Source organism: Triticum aestivum, chromosome 6A (genome assembly GCF_018294505.1).
Source record: "Triticum aestivum cultivar Chinese Spring chromosome 6A, IWGSC CS RefSeq v2.1, whole genome shotgun sequence".
NCBI classification, from domain to species: domain Eukaryota; kingdom Viridiplantae; phylum Streptophyta; class Magnoliopsida; order Poales; family Poaceae; genus Triticum; species Triticum aestivum.
In genome coordinates this window covers 618027395-618048549 of record NC_057809.1, presented here as the reverse complement: position 1 = coordinate 618048549, position 21155 = coordinate 618027395, and the positions used below count along the sequence as shown (strand labels likewise).

At 43.8% G+C, this 21155-nt stretch overlaps 1 long non-coding RNA gene and 1 pseudogene across 1 annotated transcript; one reads left to right on the top strand and one right to left on the bottom strand.

The window, feature by feature from the left end:
- Window positions 1-3064: 3064 nt before the first annotated feature.
- On the bottom strand, window positions 3065-3542 carry LOC123131451 (uncharacterized). The gene is made up of 3 exons (XR_006464179.1): window positions 3493-3542; window positions 3324-3384; window positions 3065-3172 (listed from the first exon to the last, which is right to left on the bottom strand). It is a non-coding gene; the product is annotated as an uncharacterized lncRNA (long non-coding RNA).
- An 8314-nt stretch (window positions 3543-11856) lies between these two features.
- On the top strand, window positions 11857-19715 carry LOC123129854 (disease resistance protein PIK6-NP-like; annotated as a pseudogene).
- The last annotated feature ends 1440 nt before the right edge of the window (window positions 19716-21155 follow it).

The following is a 21155-nucleotide window of genomic DNA, read 5'->3' as shown; positions in this document are numbered from 1 at the left end:
TTCTTCAACTAATGGCCTTAGGTACACATCAATGTCGTTACCGGGTTGCTTAGGGCCTTGAATGAGCACGGGCATCATAATGAACTTCCGCTTCATGCACAACCAAGGAGGAAGGTTATAGATATATAGTCACGAGCCAGGTGCTACGATTGCTGCTCTGCTCTCTAAAAGGATTAATGCCATTCGCGCTTAAACCAAACAATACGTTCCTTGTGTCACCTGCAAAGTCCCCCCCCCCCCACGTTCTCTCGATTTTTCTCCAATGCGACCCGTCAGCGAGTGCTCTCAACTTCCGGTCTATCTTACGGTCCTCTTTGTGCCATCGCATCAACTTGGCATGCTCTTTATTTCTGAACAGACATTTCAACCGTGGTATTATAGGAGCATACCACATCACCTTGGCAGGAACCCTCTTCCTGGGGTGCTCGCCCTCAACATCACCAGGGTCATCTCGTCTGATCCTGGGGCGGCTAAGCGGCCGCCAAAGCTGTCGAACCATAACAGAGTTTGTCAGGACGGCTCTTAAATTAATGGTTTAACTGAACCGATTTTAGGTTCCCGGCTGGTTTCGGGACCTCTTACAAGGTTCCCGGCCATTTATTTATTTCCTAGATATCCCTTTTTTATGTATTTTCCTTTTCTTTTATTGCCTTTCGGTTCTTTTTTCTCTTTTTCTTTTTTAGTTCATGAAATTCAAAATTGGTCAAAATTTTAGAAATTGTTCTATTTGTCAAAAAATGTTTGAATTTTCAAAATTTGTTCATCTTTTTACAAAAACTATGTTCAAATTTTCAAACTAAGGTTCAGAATGTTCAAAACTGTTTACAAGTTTAAATTGTTTTTCAAATTTTCTGAAATTGTTCGGAATAATCAATTACTGATCAAAAATAAAAAAATGTTTTTTGGACATTTCTGAAAAAATAAATATATGAATAAAAAACAGAATGGTTGGTTAATGTAAGAAATATGTTGAATGATTAAAAAAATTATGTGACCTTTGAATGAAAAATTCTGGAAATTCCAAAAATATTATTGTACAAATTTACCCGCAGGTTAAGATATGTTTATTTGCATTAAAAATCTATGTGCTATGTTAAAGAACGCATTCAGGTGTTACCTAAACAAATTTTAAAGATGTTTTTTTTTTTGTTTTTTGGCTTTTCGTTGTTCGCCCGATCCTAGGTTATGAAGGTAGAAACCATACTTTTTTGTGAATTTTTTTTTCACGAGAAGCAAGGAGGCACAATTTTTTTTTCCGCGTGCCTCTAGAAAAAGAAAGAAAAACGTTTTTCTTCCATCAAAAGCACAATTTTGCCTCTCGTTGAGGCACAGATTTACTTTGGCGAGAGGCGAAACTATGTCTCGGAAAAAAGTTTTTTTTATGAGTTGTACTGATTTGTTTCTTATGGAGCCACATGCTTTCTTCTGCGATAGACGCGGTTGTGCCTTTTGAAAAGAAAAAAAATGTGTTTTTTCCTTCTACAAGAAGAACAATTTTTCTTCTCTTGGTGGCACAAATTTGTTTCCACGACAGGCACATCTGTGCCTCTTGAAAGGAAAAAATGTCAAAAGAAAAATGTGCTTCCGGCTACGGGTTTTTTCTTCTGATTCATTCATAACGAAATGTTAGTCAAAACCTACTATCATGGACATGAGATCTAGGAGGAGGGGCTGCGCCCCCTCCTTCCTTCTCTTCTCTCTTCCCTTTCCTTGACTCCTACTCCTACTACTTGGAAGGGGGGAATCCTACTCCCAATGGGAGTAGGACTCCTCCAGGGCGCGCCATAGGGGCCGGCCCTCTCCCCCCTCCTCCACTCCTTTATATACGTGGCCAGGGGGCACCCTATAGACACAACAATTGATCTCTTGATCTCTTAGCCGTGTGCGGTGCCCCCCTCCAGCATATTCCACCTCGATCATATCGTAGCGGTGCTTAAGCGAAGCCCTGCGTCGGTAGCAACATCATCACCGTCATCACGCCGTCGTGCTGACGAAACTCTCCCGTGAAGCTCTGCTGGATCAGAGTTCGCGAGACATCATCGAGCTGAACGTGTGCTGAACTCGGAGGGGCCGTACGTTCGGTACTTGATCGGTTGGATCGTGAAGACGTACGACTACATCAATTGCGTTGTGCTAACGCTTCCGCTTTCGGTCTACGATGGTACATGGACACACTCTCCCCTCTCGTTGCTATGCATCATCATGATCTTGCGTGTGCGTTGGAATTTTTTTGAAATTACTACGTTTCCCAACACAAACACATAGCCATTTGCTCTTTCATAGATGCATCTCTGGACTCATCAACAAGTAAAGCAAATTTCCTATCTCCAATCTCCTCTATAATGACTTTGGTGGTCTCTTGTGCACAAGCCTTGCATAAATCCAATTGTATCTCTTGTGAAGTCAGTAGATGGTTCCCTCCTGCATCACCAAACAATTTTTCCACCTTTGGGTCTTTCTTTATGAACAAGTCCAACAACTCTTCGAAGTTACCCTTATTCATTGAGCTAGCAGACTCATCATGACCACGAAAAGCAAGAGCTTGTAGTGTAAAAAATTTGACAATACCCAATATAATGAAGAGACGAGCTTTGTATTCTTCTTCTCTCTTCCTAGAACCCCTATCAAACACATGTGGCAGATTTTGTCTTTTATTTTTGAAATCATCATAATGTTGTCTAGATTTATTATGAGCACTATCATGCTTGCCAACATGCTGATTAAAAACTTTAGGTCCATCCTTCCAAGATTTAAATCCATTTTTCGTGAATGCCTCAACACCATAGTTTGCAGCTCTTGGTTGCTTAAATAGAAAATAATAAAAGCAAAAGGCTGCTTTTTTTTCAATGCTATATTCCAACCAGCCGCGATGATCATTATACCAGTAATCATGAAAGCTTCTACCATTTATCTGTTCATATGTATGATCAGTTGGTTGACATGGACCCATACTAATGTACTCCCTTCTAGCAAGATCTCTAATGTCTGCATCCAAATCCTCAATTGGTATTCTCTTACCAGGGTCTGATTCAATATCACCAGGTTTAAGTTGAGCCGTAACACTAGGGGCATTATCAGTTGTTCGAGTTGAAGGACCTGTTTCTGCAGTTTCTGTGGTTCGAACTTGAAAAAATGAATTCAATGTCTTGTTTCTTTTACTCATCTTGCCTTCCTGTAACATTTATAGAAACAAAATTACTATCTGTCTAAATAGGTTTCCACATCTAACAAAAAGTGGCATCAAGCAAACAATGGTGGCATCTAGCAATTACAGAGTACAGGAACTCTACCTAGTGAATCCTTAGTGAGGGGGCCATGCTTACAAGATTAGAATAGAGCTCCACGCCTCCAACGAACAGAGCTCAATGCTGCACTGTCTCTGTCCTAAAAGCTATACATCAGAATTCAGAAGTTCGGAGTAGAGCTCCACGCCTCCACCGAACAGAGCTATACATCGAACTCGAAGAAAACTAGGAAGTAAGGAAGGGATACCTTTGCTCTTGGCCTCTTGCTCTGCTGTCTGCTATGTGCTGCGGCTCGCCAGACGCCAGGAAGCCTGCCGCCTCGCAGAGGTCGCCGCCTCATCGGACAGGGTAGCAGCCCACAGCACCGAAGCAGCGCAACCTGATGCCGCAGAAGGGGGTTGAAGGGGCCAGAGCTGGCCGGCAGGGTAGGCGGCGGGCGGCGCCTAGGGTTCGTCCAAGTCAGGGGAACGGGCTGCCGGTGGCTGGCTGGTTCGTGTTCGTCCAGACTCGAAGTAGACGCACAGGCAGGCCGCAGGCAGATGAGGCAGGCAACGAACGAGATGGGCCTCACGCCCCAGGCAGTCTTCGTTGTTCTACAGTATATTTGCTACAGTATACAAGCGAGATGGGTCTCACGCCCCAGGCAGCCGCCTGGGCTGCCTGGGGCCTGTCTCCACCCATGGCATCATGAATTTGCAGTGATAGTCGCACTCCGAATGGATGCTTCAGGACGTAGCAGACGATAATTTCTGTACGTGTTCTGGCTGATGTATTCTTTAGTTCATTACTCTTAACTTTTGTACGTGTTCTGGCTGATGTGTTCAGGCCGGCGGCGGCAGCATTCTAGGAAACATGCCAAGAACTAGGCTAGAAGAGAAACTCCCGCCTGCCTGTATATGCGTGGAGTTTCTCCAAGAAACTCCCGCCTGCTTGCCTAGAAGAGAACGACAGGAAATTTTCAACACGGCTGGTGCTGATGCAGCATCGAAAGATAGCAGTTTATTCTACGGCATGGTAATGATTTTTATATGAAATGATTTGGACGTGAACTGAAAACATATACAGTTAATGACAGAGCATGGGCTAGTCAATATTTACAATGGATACGGCAGTGTTCACCGTCAAGTGGGGTTACTCCGCGGGCGGATCCTCCATTCTCGTCTCTTCTCCTTGCCGTCCGGGGCGAGGTGCCTGGGTTAGTCCGCGGGCGGATCCATCACGCTAGGTATACCCCCATCTCCCATCCGTCCGGCGCTTCCTCTCATTGGGCACGAGGCGTTTTGTACACTGTAGCTTGTTCGGTGCAGCAATGGTTGGCCTTATCTCCGTTAATCCATCCTCTTTCCAGGATGTCAGATCGACGACGCGGATCCAGCCGGTTCAGATCAGTTAATGCGTTCCTCCGACTCTGCGAACCGAGAAAAATTCAGCTTCTATTTTCCTCGTATGCCACCACCGCCCGGCACAATGTTGATTCGTAGCTTTTCCAGTGTAATGGTGCTTGGAAATTGTGGCTTACATCGATTAATCCTCTTTTCAGGTTGTTGATTGATGACACTGTCAGTGCATTATGACGACTTGGGCTCCACGCAGAATCCACTCGTGAGCTCTCAACTACCATGTCCATCGAGGTAGCTCTCGTGATTGTGGCGACGAAGGTCCTCAAACCTGTCCTGGAGAAGCTGGCCACCTTGCTTGGCAAAGAGTACAAGCGATTCAAGGGTGTGCGCAAAGAGATCGAGTCTCTTAGTCATGAGCTAGCCGCCATGGAGGCTTATCTCATCAAGATGTCCGACGTGGAGGACCCCAATGCATAGGATAAAGTCTGGTTGAATAAGGTGCGGGAGTTGTCCTACGACATGGAGGATGCCATCGACGACGTCACGCAAAGTGTCGGTGATAAAGATGAAAAGCCAGATGGCTTCATTGAAAAAAAATCAAGAAATCACTAGGAAAGTTGGGAAAGATGAAGGCTCGCCGTCGGATCGGCAAGGAGATGCAAGATCTCAAAAATCATATCCAAGATCTCTGTAGTGTAGCTAATCGGTTATGGTCTTCGAGGGTGATTCCTCCTTCACCACTTCTGATACGACTCTGTCGTGCAACCCCTCAAAGTGCGAACCTCGAGGGTGATTCCTCCTATGTTCATCTTGATGATTACATCGAGTGGGATCCGCCGAGGGTGATTCCTCAGGTTTTCCCCCTTGATGTTTTGGACACACGGTTACCTTGACTTTACTTCAGACCTTGTTAAAGTCGGGCGGGCCTAGAGAGCACCCACGAGAGATACCTTTCTGAAAGTCGGGCAGGCCTGGAGAGCACCCGCGAGATGTTACGGTGGCGGCTGGCTGTTTAGCGGTATCACCTAGGAGGTGGTGGTGGCTCCGGATTTCTCCTGACAGCAGTCACTACTTTTAATTGTTAATGCACTAACAGGTTTAGGTATTTGTTCTGAGTTGGCCACTGGCCTATACGCACTAACCACCACGTGGGAACAACTATGGGCACTCGGCGTCATAATATCAGGCAAAGCTTTGTCAGACGTCCAGTTCAGCATTGTGGGCCTGTCGGGCCAGTGCCATCAATGATGAGATGGTGCTCGTCCTAGCTCGTCGCATAACCACCTGAAGATGCACCTGTCCCAATGCCTTTTTCATGAGCCCCAATGCTTTTTTCATGAGCATTGGGGCGCCTGCAGAGTTCCTGAGTTGGTCATATAAGCTCATAATCTCGATGCTATAGATGGTGGTGCCTGCAGAGTTCCTGAGGTCAATCAAAGACTTCCTTTCCTGATCCCTCTGAGAATTTAGCTCGGCTTCCTTAACCATCTCCTCGATCGATGTCACTATCAGACAAACCACCTGAAGATTTGATGGTGACACCTGCTCTTTGCCAGTGGACTTGTCCTTTGCTGACACCTTGACAATACCATTGGCATCAATGTCGAAGAAGCTTGTTATCTGTGGCCATCTCCCTCTCACGCTGAGCTTCTGATCTTGTTCAAGTTCCAACGCCAAGTATGGACGAGACGGCGTACACACATGCAGATAGTTTTGTTAGGCTTCATATTGTTAACGCTTAGAAACATTAAAAATGTTTCCTTCCATTCTAAAATGATCATTTATATGTCAACCACTTTGTAGAAGTGTATATAAGAGTTGGTTATTAGGACTCGTTTGGCATAGAGGGACTTCCACCCAATTCCCTTGAAACCTCAAATCCCCCTCCAGCCACACACATCCCCTCTATATAGAACAACATTTGACAGGGAGGGATTGCCATATTGAATTGAAATGGTGTAAAGCGGTTAAAAAATCTAATCTTGTAACAGTTCTTCACATCAACAACATAATTTTCTTGACTTGGAATCAATACATTATCACATAATTGTGCAGTCACATCACAAGAACATATTCCAGCAGCATGACTTGGAACCAATAATATCTCATAGGTATTCGGCCATCGCAAGTCTCAGGAAAGACATGCATACATTTAAGCATGCTGAGAATACATAATCATGCTTAACTATTTGTGAAACATAGAGAAAAGCACCACTTGATGTTCTGCAGCGATTGTTGGAAGGTTCCACTTCTCAACCTGATTCAGTGAGACCAGAAAAGGCTGATGATACTGAAGAAAACAAGGTAATGTTGCTACTTTTAACAATAGAAGTTCCATGAATTTGCTTGCTTTTGAACCAAACAGAGGTTATAGATATGGCGAATATATGCGTCCGGTTGAGAACAAAAAGAATTAAAGAATTACTTGAGCAAGTAAAGTGAATATATGTGTCTCAGGAAACAAGCTTAAATTTTCTAATATCGCTTAAAATTTGAAGGCACATAATTCAGAGTTAGTTTCTCACCACGGCTCTAAAATATAAAAGATAAACTCAAATGAACTAGCATTGAACCTTTAGTTACAATTAACAATAGCTGAAGACTATGGACAACAGAAGGACATGCGAATAATTCCCTTTGGGCTGTTGAAGAAACATGTATCATATCTAAGCTAGCATAGGTGCTCTCGATCTAGCAAGAACAACTATACTCAGTTACAAAGGAATGGGTTGTGGACGAAACATGCATGATAAATTTTCTAAAAGATTGAACAAGGGTATAGTGGCCGTCTTTCAAATTCTCAAGGACCTAGAGTCATAAGAGGATTAAGATAGGCTACTTAAGGAATTAGAAACTAATTACCATGCCCTGCATTGTACTTCTTCGTATTGAGAAGAGACTCATCCTTTCATCTTTAGGGCGGACCTTACAAGTGACGCCATCATCTTGTCCTTCTGCCCAAAAAAAGACAAATTATTATATTGGAAATATAAGCAAAACCAAAACGGGCAACACATCATTATCACATTGTACCTCTATCTTATTAAATCCAATTGCGTTAACGAAATCTTGCATGTCTCCGAACTGCTCTGGCGAAGTCTCACGAAGTTGAATGATGTAATCAGCTCTCTTTTTTCCAATGCACTGCACATGCACTACCTCGTAACACTAGCTTGGGTGGGTAAAAAATGGTTTTTTAGGTAAAAAATAATAAGAACAGACCTTTATGCCTAGCATTTTCTCCCTGACTGCATTCCGAAGGAAAGACAATAACTGCTTATCAATGGGAATCTTGATCTCTGGCTGGTCTGCATCTTGATGAACCTTGAGGTGTACCGCGGGTGTCGTTGTTTCTGGTACGCAGCTTGGTTCTGATAACGGACGAGAAAGAACAAGCTTGATTTCGTTGACAATTCCTCTTAGATTTTTACTTATGTTTCGAACTTGTGCAACAGTGACATCTTCCGTAAACTAAACATGCATTATTTATATTAAACTTTTTTACTTTTCGTAACTTAGTTATTTAACAATAAATTATACTTTCCAAAATACTAGACAACTATTTCTAAAATAATGATAAACACTATCCAATATGTGAACATAGAGGTTCTCACAAATACAAAGGATGGCAATGATTTATCATTACAAATGCTCCTTTTGTGTTAAACTATCGAGTGAAGACATTAAAAAAAATCTTTTCCTAACTCTTAGAAATTCAAAACACCACATTCTTCGATCAATTAAGTTATGGCGTTGATTATATTTTGATATTTATTTATGTACTGACATCCAAATATATAAATTTGTAGGTAGAATACTGTACCAAGATTTTGAGGGATCGGACAACCAAATATATAAATTTTTCCCTAAATATAAGAAAGTATAACTCACCATATCCACCACAAATTCAGTTGTGACACTTAATATAATATTTTTTTAAATGCAGTGGCATCCAAATACCTAAATATCTTGGTAGAATATTCTATAGCTACCCTGACCGAGGACCCACTAGAATAAATGCATTTTACTCCGATTAATTTTGAAGTAGAAGCCAAGAACACTAGAGTTGCTGCTTGCTGCTTCTGCTCACCCGGTACATCATCTCAAATTTGAGCAGTATTTTTATGCACATATACTTACATCTCTTTCTATGAAGCCAAGAACATACAGTATTTATCCTGTACTGCATGTTTACACAACATGTTTTAGCTTTATCCCCTGTTTGGCTTGTGTTGTGAACTGTGCGTGTTTGCACTGTGTGCATCTTCAGTACGTCTTCGGTTTTCAATGATCGAAGAAATCCTTCCTTAACAAAGTAACTTTGTCTAACATGCTTCACAAGCTATGACTTTGTAATGTCACACTTGTCTTGAAACTTAGTACAGTGACTAAAATTCAACTTGTTCAATGGATAAACGACTAAAAGTACATCTTTAATTGTAGCAATTGGTCTTGTAAGCACCTGGTCCTGTACAACTTATGATAATTTGCCTTCCTTTTTTGACCTTCTTACTTAATTTAGTCATGTATTCTCTCTTGCTTATTTCCTCAAGCAACTTCTTCGGCAAGCTGAAAATGCCACCATTTCCCTCAAAAAAAAGATGAACAAAAGATCCTTAAGCAATAAAGTCACCATTTCCCTTGAAAAAGAAAAATGATTCAGCTGTTACGCTAGATTCCTAGGCAGAACTCTTCATAATTAAGCCCTCCGCATTTTTTCGGTGGTCAGGATGTTGTTTTATATGCTTACAGTTCATTGCAGTTTACTATACAATTGCAAAATGTCAGTATTAAAATTTGATGTCACCGATGATTTGCAGTACAGCTCTCCATATGCTTGAGTAGCGGATGATGATTTTTGGTGTCCTGGATAAGTGATGTTTGAAGTTGGATCAGAGACACTCTCTGTTCGTGAATTGGCTGCATGATGATGATGATGATCCTGGTCTTGGGCATCAAAATCTCTGCACCATGTCTTCGAATCTCCACCTGGACACAAAGACATTTGTTATAAAGTTCCGATTTATTTAGTTATGTAAGCAATGATCGTACCGGTTTTAATTGGAGGTTTGAGCTAGCCCTATGTTTCTTGTTATCATCGTAACAATGAGTTGTACGTAATGCGTGAGCAGCTATCACTGGAAAACTTTTCGTGAAATGTCCCCGTCACATTTATGTTGTGAAATGCTATGGATTTCCCTCTCTTATCATCCAAGCTGCTGTTCAAAAGCATGTGCCGTCTTTTTCTATTGTATGAGCAATATTCTGTGGTTTCTACATTTTCAATGATGAGAGCATCTATGGTCGAGCGCCTTAAACTCCCCTCAAACGCTCGGGCAGAAGGCTGACCGGTCAACAATACCCGGTCCAGACGAGCGCCTTAAACGCTCGACCTGACTGGTACCTCTCATATCCAGCCAAAATATGAGGTGGATATGGGGTTGCCTGGATGTGATCGGACGCGTCCGCCACGTCAGACCTGTCCCATGCTGGCCCACCAGCACCGTATATATTCGTGCCCATCCACTCCCCGAACCAAACCATTGCCACTCCACTCCACTTCCCTCTAGTCCACGTTGCTACCCAAGCTCCTGTTCGGCAATCTCTTACCTTCTCCAACATGAAAGGAAGCGGATCCAAGTCCTACACCTCCAGATCAATTGATCTGGAGCTTGTCCAATGCAGGCCTGAGGAGGAGATGACCGTCCGCCTTGTGTTGCGCCGCTCCAGGAGGAGGCCACCCGACGGTAGCGCTCGGACTCCTTTTGTCAGGAATCCATTGCGTCCGCCCAAATGGCGCATGGATCCAGCGCGATGTGGGTCACTGCTGCCTCACCGGAGGCAGTGTGGTCCATTTGGCATCCGAATGGGGCTGCGGATGCGCAACCGCTTCATTGGCGCGCCGAGTGAGAGGTGAACGCACGGGCATCGTCCGGCACAAATATGGCACGGCGTGCCCGCCGCGCGAGGCAGCGTGCACGTGATGCAGCGGCGGACGTTGGCGAGGTGGAGTCACATTCTCTGGTACCCTATATAAAGCACGACCAGCCTGGACACTGCTACCGTGTCGTTGTGGCCGTCCCCGGCACATCCCATGACGGATCCATCACTGATCTCACATCCACCGACACCGTCAAGGCTCCAGAATCGACGAGGAAGAGTAGGGCATGGGAGACGGCGGTGCCTCGAGTCCCGTGAGCCGGTGTGTGTCACATGTCCTACTCTACCTCGCTAGTGATCGGAGCAACACTTCGAGGGGCGTAGCCTGCCGCCGGACATGGGCGTGGTGGAGTCGGACGAGCTCCGGTTAGATTAGGTTGAACGTCGTATGTAATAGTATGGATTTGAGATTACTTAACTGAGGTATCCGGTTGTGTAAGAGATTATTTGAGACGTGACCGGTCACTACTGTCCGCGAACGCTTTCGGGCATCCGCGGGTATTTGAGGGGTCGGATTTGCTGTATCCGGATGTAGATGCTCTGAATGGTTGCATGCTGGAGTAGTTGGGTCATGATGGTCATGGCAATCGCAATTTTGAGAATTTTGTCCATTCTAAATCTTTTGGCCCATGCGTGCCTTCCACTCCTTTTCTGCACAATGACAATAGGCTGCACTCGACTGGCACTCGGATACCAGCCACAACTCGCGTACGCGTGGTCAAGTGCAGCGTCAGGTACACACACACCACACTCGCATAGATAACTTCCATCCTCTCCTTGCGGCCCTGCAGTTTGCGTATGCGTTTTGGTGAAGGGGATTACCACACACCGGATCCCTCCACCCCATTCTCGATCGCGCTACTCCTCGTCTCTCCGTGGGTATCCGAGCTTCACCCCTACTGCTCCATCGCCGGCCAGCCATCTTCTCTTCTGCTGCAGATCGAATCCCGCCAGGTACGGCCGGCATGGGCTTACTTCGATTAGCCACTCATCTTTTCAGGGTGTAGGTTTAGGTTGGCTACACCTTGAATTCCGCGGGTTCAACGCAGAATTATTGACAGACCAAGCTCTGAGCGCGGCGACGGCTCCAACTGCAACCGCACTGCTAACCGAGCTCGCTCTCGCTCCGAGTTGCAACTAGTGAATAAATTCCAGATCCCGCTAGGCTAGGTACACCCCAAGCTCCCTCGTATGCCTCTTACAAAAGAAGAAGAAGAAAAATGCAAAAAGCTCCCACGTCGGTGTTCGTCTTGTAACTTCTTCGGCGCACTAGTACCTCGGGTGAGTGGCTTAACTATGACTAATCCATCCTCTTTTCAGGGTCTAGACTTGGCGCAAACTTTCCTGTTCAATCACTGGCCGTGCATTCGAGCTCTGTGGCCATGGAGGCGGCTCTAGTGACTGTGGCGACGGGGGTCCTCAAACCTGTCCTCAGGAAGCTGGCCACCCTGCTCGGCGACGAGTACAAGCGTTTTAAGGGTGTGCGCAAGGAGATCGGGTCTCTCACTCATGAACTCGCCGCCATGGAGGCTTTTCTCCTCAAGATGTCGGAGGAGGAGGAGGATCCCGATGTGCAGGGTAAAGTCTGGATGACTGAGGTGCGGGAATTGTCCTATGATCTGGAGGATGCCATCGATGACTTCATGCAAAGTGTTGGTGACAAAGACGAAAAGCCAGATGGCTTCATTGAGAAGATCAAGAGCTCGCTAGGGAAGTTGGGGAAGATGAAGGCTCGCCACCAAATCGGCAAGGAGATTCAGGATCTGAAGAAACAGATCATTGAGGTGGGCGATAGGAACGCAAGGTACAAGGGTCGTGAGACCTTCTCCAATACCAAAAATGCGACCGTTGACCCTAGAGCTCTTGCTGTATTTGAGCATGCATCGAAGCTTGTTGGAATCGATGAACCCAGGGCTGAGTTGATCAAGTTGTTAACTGACGACGATGGAGTTGCATCAACACAACAACACGTGAAGATGGTCTCCATTGTTGGATCGGGAGGAATGGGCAAAACAACTCTTGCAAACCAAGTGTATCAAGAGCTAAAAGAGAAATTCAAGTGTAAGGCTTTCATATCTGTATCACGAAATCCAGATATGACGAATATCTTGAGAACCATTCTCAGTGAAGTCAGTGGCCAAGCTTATGCTAGCACAAAAGCAGGGACTATACAACAACTCATCGGCAAGATCACCAATGTTCTAGCACACAAAAGGTTCGGTTCTATTTGTGTTCGTCATCATCGGATGCATGCGAAACTTGTTTAGACATATAGCAGAAACCATACTGATAAATTATCTAAAAATGTTCATTATTTCTGCATTTTAGTATATACACCCTCTCTGTTCCCAAATGTAAACGTCGTACATTTGAGAACGGAGGTAGTACTTTCTAAGATGTTAGAAAATCTCATGGGCAAATATGACCATGTTGATGTCTAAAGTGAGAAATAAAATACAATATCACGCAGATACAAATCAACAACTACCCTAAGTGACAATGTGGTTTTTCTTCTTCTCACATGAAAGTTCTCGTTTTCTAGGAAAATTCAAAAAATCACACTTGTACATGATCGAGGATCGTATTTAAATACTAGGTGCAAAAGATGTGTTCCATCAGAAAAAAAATAGTATGCAAAAAATTGTTAACACGAACAGCTCATCACTTGTGGGTTCCCCATCCGTCAGTACTAAGGATCGGTTTGCTATTGTTGAACTGTGTCGTGCTATGCTTACTATATAATCTGCTGCAGAGAACTTGTCAGGGAGGTTGGCAATAGCCAATAGGGATCGAGCAAACAATAAAATAGGGAAAGGAAAGTTGGGCAAGCGGGACTATATATCATATTCCATTGTAGCCTGAGGAAGTTCTGCTGCAAAGAGAGCCTTAGCTGAGAGATTAGGCATAGAATTTTGCAGCATAACCACTAGGGTTTAATTCCTAAAAGTGACAGGTGATGCATAGGGTTTTCCCCTCGTTTATTGAGCATCAAGCTTGATATGTGGTGGAATCACTCATCAAGATTAAATCTTAAAAAAATTGAGTAAAAAGATCGTGTGCATCCCTAGTTGATCCAGAGGCTGAAAAGTGAAATTCTCTCCCAAAATTTAAGGCGATACGTAAATGCTTCCCGGGTCGCTCTCCCATGCGACTCCGGAGTCCCTCGCCGCCACCACTAGGTCCCCTTGTCGTCGCTGGAATCTGCCGGGGCTAGGCCCCATGGCGGACGGAGGCGGTGACACTGCTAGCTTCTGATCCAGGCGCATCTGGGTCAAGCCTTAGATCAAATCACATTGCCACAGCCATCTTCGCTCCTGGATCTGTGTGACAAGCATCGGACGGTGCATGATGGCTCCCCACCAGCTGTTGCCGAGTTTCAGGAGCCATCCTGAGCGACTGGGACACGTGCCCCTACTCGCCCTCATTGACAACATTGGGGAAGTGTTCCCAGCAGCCTTGTTGGGACATCAACATCGTTTTGCAACCATGCGCCCGACCTATGAGGCGGTAGTGAGTGAGGTATGCTTCGTAGTCGGTTTTGGTCCATGTGGTGACCACTCCGGCTCGGGGCGCCATCAAAATAACTTCATGAGAGTTTCTCTCTCCAGATCTGGTGGTTGCCATCGATGGCTCGTACAGGCGATGTTTTCGGATGCAACAGAAAGGCTCCGTTCTGGTAGTGAGATGCAATCTATGGACAACAGCTTGATGTAGAGAGTATGGTTGTGCAAAGGTCGTGACGAGATTTCTAGCGTATCACATGTAGATGTTGGAATCGTGGAAATCGGTGGCGACAACACATGATTGACTTTGATTTGGTGGTCTTTTGAGCACTCTGTCTGGAGCTCCAGGATGAAAACCCTAGGTCTGACTTAATATGGTTATACCTGGCAATGACAATCTTTTTGCAGTATTACCTTGTTGTTGTTGAGGGCATTGCCCGGTTATACTCGGACTTGTTCTTCAAAGTGAAAACTTAGAATCTGGCCTTTGGTGGTTTGATCTAATGTCGACGACAATTGAGTGGCGTTCCCTTATTGAAGGTGTTGCTATTGAAAAACTTTGTTGTCCTTGTGGTGTCAAGAGATGGTTGGTGCAGATATGGTCATTGATGTAGTTTGTTAATCATTTTTTGATTGCTTGAGTTTTTCTTCATAGCTTAAGCATAGTTTTGGTGTTGGACAACTTTACTATTTGCTAGAGTGTTTATTTGTGTGTGTGCATTGATGTTGTGTGCATCCTAGCTATGCAGAGGCCAGGTGTGTGCTCATGGTGTTTGTATCCACTTGATGCTTCACTTTGAGCCAATAAAATTCACCCTTTGTTAAAAAAAGGAAGTTTTGTTGATGCAGATCTATTGTATGGAAGAGTGGAATGCCTTATGCAATTACTGTCGCTTAGAGCATATCTATCTCTTCCCCTAAAAACTTTGAACTCCTCAAAATTTCCACATTTGAGGAATTAACTCCATCTAGAACTTCCTTTGAAATCATCAACTCCTAAAAATTTCAGGAGTTACTCCTTAAATTTGTCCCTCCTAGTCAAACTTGAGCAGTTTGAGGAGCCTCCTCAAACGCCTCCTCAAATTTCAGCCACCGTCCGCCGCCACTCACCACTTCCACCGCGGCACGACCGGGCTCCCCAAGGCCATGATGGCCTCCCAAGTGTCCCCCCTGCTCGTGATGGCATAATGCCTGACTCCAACAAGGCTTGGTATGATACAACGACCGACCGACGAGGTTGGGGACGACGAGGGACAATGCAACATCAGTGGTCGACCTATGGCACGCTGTCCAAGACTCGTTACACGCCTTTGGGAGCTAACCTCCGGTGGCGGTGGTGGCAGGATCCGCAGACCATGCTCTCCCAACGAACAGAGTGGGTCAGGCCTCTAAAGTGTTTGTCGTCTCCAGCAAACGACAACATGGAGTGCTCACTGAGGAGTGTCGTGCTAGGAGAGATGCAAGGAGGAGTATGGAGGGGTTGGTGGTTGCTAGGGAGGGCCAATGTTGAGGCCACATTCTCCACATGCACAAATGCATCATAGCTTCAATGGAGTCGTGTTGGCGTTGCTCCTCCAGCCAAATTGACGAGGTAGGAATCTTTCTAGGGATCTCAGGTAGCTACGGTCGAGGGAACTCGAGCTGGGGAATGAAGCAACTAGGCATGCCACATTATCAAGGTGTCAAACAACGGTGATCTCGTTGGAGGTGAAGGAAGAGGGCACAATTCCTCGGCACGGGGTGCTACTGGAAAAAAAAAAGGAGGGATGTAGCTAGCTAGGGATGCCTTCGTCTATGAGAAACCACAACAGACGTCGGCAAATGGAAAGGTGGAGGTACCGGTAAAGGAAGGAGAAGGAGATGGATACTTCTAGGCGGTGTATGGGTCTATGCGGATGGGAGTTAAGTTTACTCTGGTCATAGTGGGGAGTAACTTATACTAATGTCATGCATATAACACTAGTATGAGCTAGAACCTTTATAGTGCAAAGTAACATAGTAGTAGTGCCATAGATGGCTTCGTTTACTAGCTTCTAGACTCATCTTCTCTTGGGAAGCGTTATGCCACAGTAACATTCCCACTATGTTGCCACAAATATCACTCCTCATTAATTAATTTCCACATAAGCAAAAAAATTGGAGTGCACTATGTTACTAGCTAAGTTACTCCCACTATGACCAGCCTTAGACCCAAGGCAAAATTACTTATGTGACAAATATTTAATGAGGAGAGAGGTGTGTGGTAATATAATATGTTACCGTAACATAGCACTTTCAAAAAATATAACGCTTCCCAAAGCAAAATGAGTCTACAAGCTAATAAATGAAGTCATCTATGACACTACTATTATGATACTTTAAATTACTCCCCACTATGACTAGTCCAAGTTTGATAGATGCGCATCTAAAATTTGATGAGTTATGTTTTGAGAGGTTGTTTGATGAGTTAAAACTTAGTGGAAGGGCTAGAGATACCCTTAGGTTAGGAACTTTAGTGCCGAGCATGCAACATATTTCACTACAGAAAATGCCATAGCTTTAGAAGAATGAATTAGACATTCATCTTAAAATAAAGTTCTTATATATATTATTCTTCATCATACATTTAAAGAATAACATAAAATAAAGTGCCTTTAAACTTTCCTCCGGGGCTGTACTCCGAGTGCTCCATAATTAAGTGTGAACTTAGTTGTGGAATTAAAAAGACAAAGCATCTTTGCTTCGTGCTTATCCATGACTGGTAGAAGGAAGAACGACATGGAGTTTGCTCCTGGGCTCAAATGCGCCCTCGTAAATAGTAAAATAGTAAAATAGTAAAAAATAAAACTCTGACATCTTTTGTGGAATCTTTTACATGTGTACATTTTTTCTTAACAAAAAACGTTCCTGATGCTCTAGGAGGAAAAAGAATTGATGCTCGGAAAACACTATTTTTTTAAAGCATCTTGGAGCATTGTTTCTTCACGAAAATTAGCATGTTTGTATAACATTCAACGGAGTTCTTTGTTTTGAAAGGCGATTACCATGGCCTCTGCATCACAAGGATGCACACATCCATATTCAACGAAGTTTGTGGCAAAACTTTTAAGAATTTTCTAATTTTATTTAATTTTCCTATTTTAATTTTGTAAGTACGTTTGACCTTGGGATGAGAAGAGCACTTTGGAGAAGAATTACAAGCTATTTGACATAAAATGCGTTGCAAGTTAAACTGTAGTTTTATTTACTTGGTGTACGCACAATAGTTTTGTCCAGATCACTCTGTAGGCCTTGGTATTTGCCCAATTTAGAATGAAAGGGTCCGATTGTTGAAGTTTAGGGCTTAGTTTTGAATGCAATTATTATCAAGGCTTTCATCCTAACCATAAAACATTTTTTAATTTTATCATGCGTCTTTTCATCATTTGCCGACACAAAATACATCCTAAAATGTAGGTTAGACAAAGGGTAGCTAATTTCTACTTAGGTATGTAACTACACAAGCAAAAAAAGCTATCAAATATATATTTTAAAACATCATTTGTTTTTCGCCAAACTAAAATCATGAGCTGAACATCAAACATCAGCATAAAGCGGGGCAAATAGCACAAAATCCACACATGTGCATGCTTGAATTTTATATGTTATTACTTTATATTTTTATATGCATGCTTTTCAATGAGAACAGCTTCCTAATGTATGATCTTCACATTAAGGTAACGCTGATAAATCATGTGCAGGTATTTTGTTGTTGTTGACGATATATGGGCTGTGGATACATGGGATGTTATTAAGTGTGCATTCCCCATAACATGTTCTGGCAGTATAATAATCACCACTACTCGTAAAAGTGATGTCGCAGATTTATGTCGGTCATCATGTAGTGGTTGTATCTATAATATGAGGGCACTTGATGTGGTGCATTCAAGGCAACTATTTCACAGAAGACTGTTTGATTCCAATGAAGATTGCCCTCCGAACCTTCAAAAAGTTCTTGATGAAATTTTAAAAAAATGTGGTGGCTTACCTTTGGTGATCATTGGCATATCTGGTTTGTTGGCTATCACGGAAAGAACAGAACATATGTGGAATCAGGTGAAAGATTCAATTGGTCGTGCACTTGAAAGGAATCCTGGTGTTGAAGCAATGATAAAGATATTGTCACTTAGCTACTTTGATCTTCCTCCCCATCTAAAAACATGTCTCTTGTATTTGAGTATATTTCCGGAAGATTCTGTTATTGAGAAGAGAGCCCTAATATGGAGATGGGTTGCTGAGGGATTCATTCACAAAGATGGCAGATACACAACATATGAGTCAGGAGAGAGGTGTTTTAATGAGCTCCTCAATAGGAGTTTGATCCAAGTTGCATGCACAAATGAATATGGTAAGGTGGAGAGCTGTCGAGTTCATGACATAATTCTTGATTTCATCATATCAAAGTCAATCGAAGTGAACTTTGTCACTTTAATTGGTGTTCCGTATATAACTAGCAGGACGCAAAGCAAAGTTCGTCGGCTCTCTCTCTCCAAGTTGATGAGGAAGGAAATTCAATAAGAAAGACTGGCATGGTATTGTCTCATGTACGATCACTCAATGTGTTCGGTTATTCCATGGAAATCCCTCCTCTGAGTGAGTTTGGGCATTTGCGTGTTTTGGACCTTGAGCTTTGCAACCAAGTGGAAAACCACCATCTAGCAAATATTGGGAGGTTGTTTCAGTTGAGGCATCTCAACCTCAAATGGACAGAAGTAAGTGAACTCCCAAAAGAAATCAGCCATCTACGTTGCTTAGAGATGCTAGACATAAGAGGCACTCAATTACAAGATTTACCATCAACTATTGTGAACCTCGAAAGATTGGTGGATGTGCTTCATGAAAGTAGTGTTAAGTTTCCAAATGGAATTGAGAAGATGCAAGCATTAGAGATGTTGGGAGAGGTCAATGTCTATAGGCAGCCATTTAACTTCCCTCAAGAACTTGGACAGCTGCAGAACCTGAGGAAGCTGGTCCTCAATTTTGAAGGTGCTTCCATCTCTGTACAGGAACATGAAGAGGAACAGTGCAATAAATCTATTGCTTCTGCTCTTCGCAAACTAGGCACTCAAAACATTCGTTCTCTAACTACTGTTTGTGGGGGGCGCTTCTTACAACAGGGATCTTTGTGCCCTGTTCCGTTTAGCCTCCAGGAATTCATTATGACCAAGGGCTCGCATGTGGAGCAGGTTCCGGAATGGGTGAGTTCCCTTCTAAACCTCCAGCTGTTGCGCCTAGAAGTGAACAAATTCACGCAGGAAGATCTACGGGTCCTTGGAAGCTTACCGGAGTTGCTCATTCTGGAAGTGGTCGGAATGGGAAAGTATAGCGATACAAGTTTCACAGTTAGCGATAAAGTTGGGTTCCGATGCTTGAGGAAGTTCTCTTTGGAATCATGTAAATGGATGTTTTTTGAAGCAAGATCCATGCCTAAGCTAGAAAAACTCGAAATTGGAATTTGGAGGTCCGGTTATGACACTGCTAGTGGAATTTGGAGGCCCGGTTACTGGAAATTCGGAATGGGAAATCTCCCGTGCCTCCTTAGTCTCAAATTTGCAACATATGGCTGGGACTGGGATGATGGCAGTCTTGCAGCTGCACAGGATGCTATGGAGAGAGCAGCTGGTAGACATCCCAACCGGCCTACTCTCATCTTTCAAAAAATCTGCTGATAGTAGCCTTGAGGTACTACTGTATTCCCAAGATTTTATAAACTTTCTGACCTTTCTCTTAATTTCGTTGACTCGTATGCTCATGTTTCCTTCCATGTACAATCTCAAGCTAGAGAAGATCATCTATGCGATGCCAGGAAGGGACTAATTATTGCACTGTCAGCTCCCCACCTATTTGAGGAGACAAGGCGACATTGGTACACAAGTTTCATCCTCTCGTTCAGTTTAACTGCAAGCACTACTGTTACTGTCCCTAGCAAGCAGTGGAGTTTGGAGCTACAAGCACCTACAAGAAATGCCTCGTGGGCCGGCCGGCAACATGAGAGTTGCTGCTGCGTTATTCCCTTTGATGATACATTCTGTTCCCGCATCCTCGGCATTTCTAGCTAGCTTACACAACAGTTTTTTGTTGGGCAATTCTTACATATGTTACTCCTTAATTGGCTCATCTCCCTGTCTTATTAATTATGTTGTGAGCTTCTCTTAAATGAGTACAAGACATTTGTACGTGATTAAAAGCACTATATGGAATTCCGACCTACTCACTTGTGCTGATTTAGTAGTAGAGTTGTTGTTAGCTCCTCCTCGTGAGTCGGTTCTCAAATTCAAACAGCATCTGGATATATTGCATACTTCTCTGTTCTATGATTCATCAATGTACTTTACATTTTTTGAAATTTAAACAAATTAGGCCAGAGAAATTGTACCTAATACGAGCAATAAGTGCCATTGCCTTGCCTTATTTATTATATTCTTTTGTACTGGTTGTCACTGTTATAAAATTGGTTCGTAAGCACTGTCCCGCTGGTCTTGTGTTGCATATATTACTTGCTTCATCGGTCTTGTTTTGTTGATATTCCGAGAAAGATTCCCTTGGCGCTAAGTGGCTAACATTGTGTATACATTGTGACCAGGCGAGTGTTTGAAACGCTCTCTCTTCCTGTTGCTACCTTCTGTTTACGAAAAAGGATTTTCCCCTGCTTTATAGATAAAGCACCATTACCACCACATTTGAGTAAGAAGATACAAACACACTCCACCACCACACTGAACACACGCCCAAGGCGAGATACAAAGGTGCCGAGCACCGAAAATACCACGCCAACGACGACTATGCACCCTAATGATAAGCCGAAGACCACCATGAAGATGAATAATCAATCGAGGAGTGGTGAGACGGACACGGCCGGAGCGGGGACTCCAAGACGATGCCTTCAAGAAGGATACGACCGTAGAAAGCCATCATTGTCTGATACTGAAGATCAAGTTTTCACCAAGAGTGACATGCTGGAGGCGGGAGCACCACGACGGAGCCTGCATGGAGGGGAGAGACATCCACGGACACCGTCTCCGTCGGCCAATACCGGGACTGGTCAAGTGGTGAACCCTGGTGCTCCTACCCCTCCGTCGCAACCCCGCTCCACCAACCACCCGCATGCA